Here is a 9,601-nt window from a genome sequence, read left to right as displayed (position 1 = left end):
TCTCCAAGGCCTCAAGTCAAAAGCAGTGTTCTCCTGAGGGTCAGTGTCAGAAAGTACCAAAACTTCAAAAGTCCAACAGTCACCGTCCCTGGAAGTGTTTAAGGAAAGACTGGATGTGGCACTCAGTGCCATGGTCTGGGGACAAGGTGCTGTTGGGTCATTGGTTGGACTGGATGATCTCAAAGGTCTTTTCCAACCTCAATTCTGTGATTCCGTGATTCAATGGAGCATCAATGGCAAATGGGTGGATAAAGAGTGGAACAGGCCTGGCAGCTGTTCTGGGAGCAGTGCTGGAGATGCCGAAGGGAACGGCGGCGGAGCGGGAATGGAGCGGCGCCGGAGATGCCGAAGCTGCGGGACACAGAGCGGCTCCGAGCGCTGTGTCCTGCAGGAGCCAGCCCTGCACACCAGAGCCGAGCCCGTCAGGCTGACCCAGAGCAGGGGGCAGAGGCAGGAATTGCTGCTGGGCCATGGGAGCTGTGGATCGAGTGCATTTAATGGTGACTTGGGGCTTTGATTCTTGTCACTGCAGCCACATTCTGTGGTGCCAGGACCCTTCCAGTTCATCTGAAGTCATGAACTCAGGACAAAAGCAGAACAAAAGGAATCAAACGGCCTTCTCTACTGCAGGGAAACACATCTTGGTTTAATGATTTCTGATATAGGAGCCAAACTGGGTTAGCTATTGGTCAGTGGTTTGTTCTAATGCAGGAAAAAATTCCTAAATACTGACATTTGGCATTAAAAATTAGCAACGTCCCTCATCATCTGGATATTGCACACAGAGTACAGAGCTATTTGTGGTTGTTAATATTAGGTTTCGTCTTCTTTTTTCTCCTCTACCAGAGTTAGAATTAAAAGCTCAAGAGACGGTATGTTGTGTTTGGACTGAAATGTTTATTAATTCTTGTCTAAATTACAGCGAGTTCTACAGCACGTCTAGCTAACAAGCTAAAAATGGTGATGTATCTCTGTCGTTACAAGGCCTTTTAAGACCTAACTGTCCAATTAAGAATGAACACCAAAATTATTTTTACTTTTAACCCAATAACCAATCACCTGTGACCTGCAATGTGGAATTTCCTATCCAATTAAACAAGATCTCACCTAGACCCATGAAGATGAAGAAGAAAGAAACCTCCTCCCTAAAACTTCCAATTTGCCTCCTACATATTACTATATTCTAAAACCCTAAATTCCAAAATTTCCACCATGTGATATTACACACTTTTATTTAAACTTCACACCAGTGATCCCAGTTTTATCATTCAATTTTGGAAGCCTTCTCCACAGCCTCAGGTCAAAAACTGTATTTTCTTGTGGGTCAGTATCTGTCAGCACAGAAAGTCTAAAACTCTTGGTGTCCAGGGTTCCAACAGTTATGATCAAGAAAACAACTGGAATTATTTTCTCTCTGGGTTTTACTCTCTCTCTGGGTTTAAGCCTCCACCACTCCCTGCAGGTCTGCTTTCCATAATCTGCTCCTCTGGAGTTGGGATGTGACAAATGAGCAGTGGAAAGAGGGAGGATAATGGATAATGGACCATTCCTACTGCAAACTCTGCTTTAGTAGCCTCTGGATTTCCAGTGTTTAGAAATTCTCATGTTTTAAACTACCTGACCAAATCCCACTTTTCTCACTTTTGCCCTGGCTGAAATCCTTCCTTTGGCCTTGTTTATGAACTCACCCTCAGAAACACCTCATTGCAGACGCTTTTCTGTTGGGTTTGATAAGAGATGACAAGAAAATCAACACGAGGGGGAGGGATGAGGGAGAGGGAAGAAACAATTCCTTCCTTGTGTCTTCCTTGTGGAAAGTCTCCTCTAGAGGTTGTGCTGCAGCTGGAGACTTGGCCAGAGGGAAGTGATTGAGCTGAGGCAGCAGAGGCATCTCCTCCCTCGTTTGTAGCCCTGGGGCTGGGAGGGGACACAGGTGCCCCCTTTGCACCCCACAACCCCCTGGAATGGGGGATTCTCCCTGCCTCTGCCAGGTGCTCCTTATCCATGCCTGGCCTGGGTGCTCCTGGTCTGAGCTCCCTCCCATGGTCATTCCTGATGGTGGGGAGTGGGAGGGAGGAGTTCAGTGCCAATCTGGGAGGTGCCAGCAGGGTCAGAGATGTGGGGAGGTGACAGTGACAGAGTGACAGGATGTGCAGATGGACACAGGGAAAAGACAACACCTCTGTGGGAAACCTCTTGGAGATTTGGGCAGTTTTTGTTTGTAAAATACACACGGACACAGAGCAAAGCTTTGCTCAAAGGGTTTATTGATTATTCAGGGGAAATGGCCCTGGGCTCAAAGGGTTCAGGGGGTTCCTCCAGGGATGATCATCTCCTCATGCCACCAGAGGGGATCAGGACAATGGTGTCCCCACAGCTTGCAATCCTAAAAATCAAAACCCAGAAGGTGACCTCTGGTGCCCACTGGGAAATGAGAGGGGCCCTGTCCCCACCCCTCTCCCTGCAGGCACGGCTCACCTAGACACCCAGAGAGGCAGCCAGGCGCTTCTGCCGCAGAAGAGCCTCCAGCTTCTCAACAAGAGGGGGCTGGGGACAAACACAGCATTAGAGACACACTGGGGGCACTGGGCTGCACTGGGAGGTGGGGAAAAGAACAGGGGTCATTGGGGAAGGGGCCTGTGGGGGGAAATGGGGGTAGGAGCTGCTGCGCTCCTGCCCAGAAGCCCTGGGGTCCTGCCAAGAGGCACAGCTGGGGCAGGGGCTGCGTCCTGGGTCACCCAGGGGGGTGCTGGGGGAACAGGGATGGGAATGCAATGGGGGCCTGGGAAAGGGGCGCTCTGGGGGGGATCTGTGGGGCAGGGGAGTTGTCTGGGGTGTCAGTAGGGGTTCACTGGGCTGTGCTGGGACAAACTGGGATGGTCTGGGGTGTGGTGGCCATGCAAGGGGAGGGTCTGACACTGCCAGAACTCGTGGTACCCACCAGAGGCGTCTCCAGGATTGCGACATCATCTACATCAATCTGCAGAGAGACCAGGAGACCTCGCTGGGCACTGGGATGGCCCCGGTGCCAGCAAAGGATGGGGGGAAACAACCGTCCCCAAATTCCCAGAGGGAATGCCCTCCAATCCCAGCACCCCACTCACCTCCCGCAGATCATCTTGGGTTCCTTCCAGGAGCGCCTGGGAAACAAGAACAAAACTTTAACCTGGATTAGATCCAGTGGGGCTGTGGGGGGACAGGGAGCAGGATGGAGGTGATGGGGTGGGAATTCAGGGCCTCCAAGGAGATCTGTTTGAGGTGGAGGGAGAGCCAAAGACACTGAACTGGGGTCAATGGAGGGCCCAAGGGACTGGGCTGGGTCTGGGGAAGGGGCTCGGTGTGAGGTACAGGGGAGGAGAAAGGAATTGCAGGGTAGGGACATGGGAATGCAAGGGAGGGGCTGGGTGGGGACAGAAGAACGAGGATGGGTCAGGACAAAAGCGACAGGACCGAGTGAGGATTTGGGAAGGGGGGGCATGACTCAGGGAATTCTTGAAGGGGACCCCGCTGCAGTGGCCAGGAAGAACGTAAAGGATTCACGGGAGGGGACATGGAAGGAAGGAGTTCGGGAATGGTCAATGGGAGGCGTTTGAGGACCCTGGAGAGGACACAGAGGAGGGAGCAGGGACTGGAATTCCTCAAGGAACCCAAAGGGTGGGATGGGAGGGGACAAAGGGCAGGGTGTGGGGACAGCGTTTGGCTGGTGCCTCACCTTGGCCTGTGCCGGGGGGCACAGCAGGATGGAGAAGAGCAGGGCCACGCTGAGCACAGCCACCTTCATCTTCCTCTCGCACTGGGCAGCGCTGGCTGAGGCTGCAGCAGGGCAGGAGCACCTTTATCCCTGCCGGGACTCCTCCCTGCGCCCTCCCTGACAGCCCCCAGGCCAAAGCCCGGCTTGGCACAGCCCCCAGCCCTGGCCACAAGCCCAGCCCTGGCACAGAGTCCATCCCGGCTGTGGCACGGATCCAGCCCCGCTCCCCGCATCCCTGCAGCTTCCTGCACGGGGCAGCTGCCCCTGGAGGGGACCGGGCACCCGGGGGGCCGAGGGGGGCAGGCAGGGATCCAAAGGCAGCTGGGGACCCTGTGGGGACACCCCCACTCCAACACAATCCATCCTCCAACAGCCCCCAGCCCCACACTCCCCATCTCCTGGTACCCCTCCTCTCCAAGGGTTTTTCCTTCCAGACACCCCAGAGCTGACCCCAGCCACTCACCCAGTGGGTCCGAGCAGAATCGTAACTGTTCATCCTCCTGCCCCACGGGGAAACAGGAGATGGACTGACCCCCTCTTCTTGGGACAACGAGACTCCAGAACCTCAGAAAATTGGGATATGATAGGACAGAGGTGTCATGAACCTGGGAAATAGCCAGGTGATTTGGATCTCCAGGCACTGGAGACACTGGAGAGAACTGGGAAATGATGATCACCTCAAGACAAGGCTGAAGCTTGGGGAATTGCTCAGGTGTGGCACTTCCCACATCCACACCACCCCATTATTTCCCATTCCCTGCATGACCCAAACTGGTCCCATCTTCAGCCCCAGGGTGGAGTCCAGGTTGGAATATCCCCTGCCCTGGGGCTGATCCTCATCCTGTCACACCTGCAGCCAATAAACCCTCCCAGAGCTCCTTGGTCCTGCTCTGCACAGCTGCCACTCATGGGGGGTGCCAGCGACCCCATCCTCAACAAAGCTCCCACTCCAGCTCTGTCCCTGCCTGGGACTTGCCCACAGCTCCCCAAGGCCCTTGTCCCCACACAGGGTCTCTGCAATGCCCTGGCCTTGTGCCCAGGCCAGCACTGGCCCTGAGCAGGATGTGCCCATCCCAAGGAATATGGGGAAGTTGGCACTTCTCCTAGAGCAGCCATTGGGATCTAATTGGACAAACAGAGGTGCCCAGTCAGGGGAGGGATGTTGGTCCTGTCAGAATCTCTGATAAGCCCTGTTTACCCAGGACCTGAAGCACCAGGAAGACATTCAGACATCTTGGGCATCCAAGAAGTGAAAATCCCCTGAGAAGTGGTTCCTGAGCCTGCCCATGGCTGTGATTCCCCCGCTGCCTGTTTTCTCCCAGAGCTTTCCCCGTGGGACAGCCCAGAGCTGACCCCATCCCAAAACCTCTTGGAGCCGAGCAGAATTGCCCCTATTCCCACTCTGGCACTTTGAGGAAACAGCATTGGGCAATAACTCCTCTTCCTGGGACATCAGGAATCAGGGAAAACAGGAATGTGGGAAAACTTGAAGTCAAGGGTTGGCGGGTGATTGGGATCTGCAGTCACTGGAGACCCTGGGAACACTGGGCAATGCTGATCACCTCAAGACAAGGCTGAGGCTTGGGCAATGCCTCAGGTGTGCTTGTTCCCACAACCAGACCACTCCATTTCCCTTTTCCTGCATGCCCCAAACCAGTCCCATTTCCAGCCCCAGAGCAGAGTCCAGACAGGAATGTCCCCTGCCCTGGGGCTGAGCCTGTCCCACCCAGAGCACCTGGGTCCTGCTCTGCACCACTGCCACACACGGGGAGTGCCAGGGACCCCATCCCCAACCAGGCTCCCATTTCAGCTCTGTCCCTCACTGGGACTTGGCTGCAGCTCCCCAAGGTCCTTGTCCCCACACAGGGTCTCTGCAATGCCCTGATCCAAGGCCAGAGCAGGATGTGCCCATCCCCAGGGATATGGGGAGTGGGTGTTTGTCCCCAGGCAGCCACTGGGAGCTAATTGGGCAAACAGAGGAGCCCAGTCAGGGGAGGGATGTTGGTCCTGTCAGAATCTCTGATAAGCCCTGTTTACCCAGGGCCTGAGGCACCAGGAAGACATTCAGACATCTTGGGCATCCAAGAAGTGAAAAATCCCCTGAGAAGTGGTTCTTGAGGGCTATCCATGGATATGAGTCCAGTTTGACATTCCAGGGCATTCTCCTTTCTCTGTCCTGTGGCTCCATCAGAGATGTGTTGTGGGCCAGCTGGGAAAACATTTCAGGCCACTGCCTTGACTGTTTGCTCTGGAACTTGCCCAAGGAGCCACAATGCCCACGGGGGAAGATTTTCCTCTGGAGTTTTGTTGCTTTATGCCCCATGGATGAGGGAGCAGTGTGTCCCTGTGGGGGATTCTTGACCAGATGGACAAGTGCTGTGACGTCATTGGTGTGCTGACCACTATTCCTAATCACCAAAGTTACTAATCACCTTGGAGAGGAATTCAGGAAGTGTCTGCAGGGTCCTAATTTGGGAACTTTGGCAAGGAGAGTTCCATGCTGCATTGGAGATCAGTGCCAGTCAGAGGGATGGCATTGGACGGCCACTGACCATGTGCCAACAGCCTGGGGACAATGAGCTGGACACACACGGAGGTTCCCAGTGCGGGTGGAGTGATCCCCCATTTCCAGGGAACCCCGTGGGAATGTCCCTTCCTCTCTGGGGGCTGTGTCTCAGCCCTCCAGAAACTGTCCCTACAGTTTGTCCCTACACTTGTGGCAGCCTTTCAGGACAAAGGAGTTTCCTCTCTCCTATCAATGGTGTCTTCTGTATAAACAATTTGCAAGAGGATTCTCAGCACAGGAAAGACTCAGAACTCATGGAGCTGTTCCAGAGGAGGACACCAAGACACTCTGAGGGCTGGAGCACCTCTGTGACAGAGAGAGGCAGAGAGAGCTGGGGCTGTTCAGCCTGGAGAAGAAAAGGCTGTGGGGAGACCCCATTGTGACCTTTCAGGACTCCAAGGCACCTCCTAGGAACCAACAAACCTTCACTAATGTCCTGGAATGTCAAACAGGAATCACAGCCAGGGACAGCTCTCAGGAACCACTTCTCAGGGGATTTTCACTTCTTGGATGCCCAAGATGTCTGAATGTCTTCCTGGTGCTTCAGGTCCTGGGTAAACAGGGCTTATCAGAGATTCTGACAGGACCAACATCCCTCCCCTGACTGGGCACCTCTGTTTGTCCAATTAGATCCCAATGGCTGCTCTAGGAGAAGTGCCAACTTCCCCATATTCCTTGGGATGGGCACATCCTGCTCAGGGCCAGTGCTGGCCTGGGCAAAGGCCAGGGCATTGCAGAGACCCTGTGTGGGGACAAGGGCCTTGGGGAGCTGTGGGCAAGTCCCAGGCAGGGACAGAGCTGGAGTGGGAGCTTTGTTGGGGATGGGGTCGCTGGCACCCCCCATGTGTGGCAGCTGTGCAGAGCAGGACCAAGGAGCTCTGGGAGGGTTTATTGGCTGCAGGTGTGACAGGATGAGGATCTTCCCCAGGGCAGGGGATATTCCCACCTGGCCTCCACCCTGGGGCTGAAGATGGGACCAGTTTGGGTCATGCAGGGAAAGGGAAATAATGGGGTGGTGTGGATGTGGGAAGTGCCACACCTGAGCAATTCCTCAAGCTTCAGCCTTGTCTTGAGGTGATCATTTCCCAGTTCTCTCCAGTGTCTCCAGTGCCTGGAGATCCAAATCACCTGGCTATTTCCCAGGTTCATGACACCTCTGTCCTATCATATCCCAATTTTCCAATATTCCGGAGTCTCGTTGTCCCCAGAAGAGGGGGTCAGTCCATCTCCTGTTTCCCCGTGGGGCAGGAGGATGAACAGTGACGATTCTGCTCAGACCCACAGGGTGAGTGGCTGGGGTCAGCTCTGGGGTGTCTGGAAGGAAAAACCCTTGGAGAGGAGGGGTACCGGGAGATGGGGGATGTGGGGCTGGGGGCTGTTGGAGGATGGATTGTGTTGGAGTGGGGGTGTCCCCACAGGATCCCCAGCTGCCTTTGGATCCCTGCCTGCCCCCCTCGGCCCCCCGGGTGCCCGGTCCCCTCCAGGGGCAGCTGCCCCGTGCAGGAAGCTGCAGGGATGCGGGGAGCGGGGCTGGATCCGTGCCACAGCCGGGATGGACTCTGTGCCAGGGCTGGGCTTGTGGCCAGGGCTGGGGGCTGTGCCAAGCCGGGCTTTGGCCTGGGGGCTGTCAGGGAGGGCGCAGGGAGGAGTCCCGGCAGGGATAAAGGTGCTCCTGCCCTGCTGCAGCCTCAGCCAGCGCTGCCCAGTGCGAGAGGAAGATGAAGGTGGCTGTGCTCAGCGTGGCCCTGCTCTTCTCCATCCTGCTGTGCCCCCCGGCACAGGCCAAGGTGAGGCACCAGCCAAACGCTGTCCCCACACCCTGCCCTTTGTCCCCTCCCATCCCACCCTTTGGGTTCCTTGAGGAATTCCGTCCCTGCTCCCTCCTCTGTGTCCTCTCCAGGGTCCTCAAACGCCTCCCATTGACCATTCCCGAAGCCTTTTCTTCCATGTGCCCCCCCCGCAATAATTTCTTTTTCTCCCTGGCTACTGCAGCGGGGTCCCCTTCAAGAATTCCCTGACTCCCTCCCCCCTTCCCAAATCCTCTGTCGGTCCTGTCGCTTTTGTCCCCACCCATCCTCGTTCTTCTGTCCCCACCCAGCCCCTCCCTTGCATTCCCATGTCCCTACCCTGCAATTCCTTTCTCCTCCCCTGTACCTCACACCGAGCCCCTTCCCCAGACCCAGCCCAGTCCCTTGGGCCCTCCATTGACCCCAGTTCAGTGTCTTTGGCTCTCCCTCCACCTCAAACAGATCTCCTTGGAGGCCCTGAATTCCCACCCCATCACCTCCACCCTGCTCCCTGTCCCCCCACAGCCCCACTGGATCTAATCCAGGTTAAAGTTTTGTTCTTGTTTCCCAGGCGCTCCTGGAAGGAACCCAAGATGATCTGCCGGAGGTGAGTGGGGTGCTGGGATTGGAGGGCATTCCCTCTGGGAATTTGGGGGCAGTTATGTCCTCCCATCCTTTGCTGGCACCGGGTCCATCCCAGTTCCCAGCGAGGTCTCCTGGTCTCTCTGCAGATTCATGTAGAAGATGTCGTGGTCCTGGAGACGCCTCTGGTGGGTACCACGAGTTCTGGCAGTGTCAGACCCTCCCCTTGCATGGCCACCACACCCCAGACCATCCCAGTTTGTCCCAGCACAGCCCAGTGCACCCCTACTGACACCCCAGACAACTCCCCTGCTCCACAGATCCTCCCCAGAGCACCCCTTTCCCAGGCCCCCATTGCATTCCCATCCCTGTTCCCCCAGCACCCCCCTGGGTGACCCAGGACGCAGCCCCTGCCCCAGCTGTGCCTCTTGGCAGGACCCCAGGGCTTCTGGCCAGGAGCACAGCAACTCCTGCCCCCCATTTCGCCCCACAGGCCCCTTCCCCAATGACCCCTGTTCTTTCCCCCACCTCCCAGTGCAGCCCAGTGCCCCCAGTGTGTCTCTAATGCTGTGTTTGTCCCCAGCCCCCTCTTGTTGAGAAGCTGGAGGCTGTTCTGCGGCAGAAGCGCCTGGCTGCCTCTCTGGGTGTCTAGGTGAGCCGTGCCTGCAGGGAGAGGGGTGGGGACAGGGCCCCTCTCATTTCCCAGTGGGCACCAGAGGTCACCTTCTGGGTTTTGATTTTTAGGATTGCAAGCTGTGGGGACACCGGTGTCCTGATCCCCTCTGGTGGCATGAGGAGATGATCATCCCTGGAGGAACCCCCTGAACCCTTTGAGCCCAGGGCCATTTCCCCCTGAATAATCAATAAACCCTTTGAGCAAAGCTTTGCTCTGTGTCCGTGTGTATTTTACAAACA

At 56.1% G+C, this 9,601-nt stretch overlaps 1 long non-coding RNA gene across 1 annotated transcript; it reads left to right on the top strand.

Annotated features, from left to right (window-relative positions):
• Window positions 1-8,014: 8,014 nt before the first annotated feature.
• On the top strand, window positions 8,015-9,323 carry LOC148217992 (uncharacterized). Its single transcript, XR_015800611.1, has 4 exons — window positions 8,015-8,104; window positions 8,676-8,711; window positions 8,836-8,874; window positions 9,270-9,323. It is a non-coding gene; the product is annotated as an uncharacterized LOC148217992 (long non-coding RNA).
• Window positions 9,324-9,601: the final 278 nt, after the last annotated feature.

This window comes from Sturnus vulgaris, unplaced genomic scaffold, assembly GCF_052056855.1.
Source record: "Sturnus vulgaris isolate bStuVul1 unplaced genomic scaffold, bStuVul1.hap1 Scaffold_195, whole genome shotgun sequence".
Taxonomy (NCBI): Eukaryota; Metazoa; Chordata; class Aves; order Passeriformes; family Sturnidae; genus Sturnus; species Sturnus vulgaris.
Note: the sequence above shows the minus strand (reverse complement) of the source record. Positions and strands in the feature narration are given on the sequence as shown.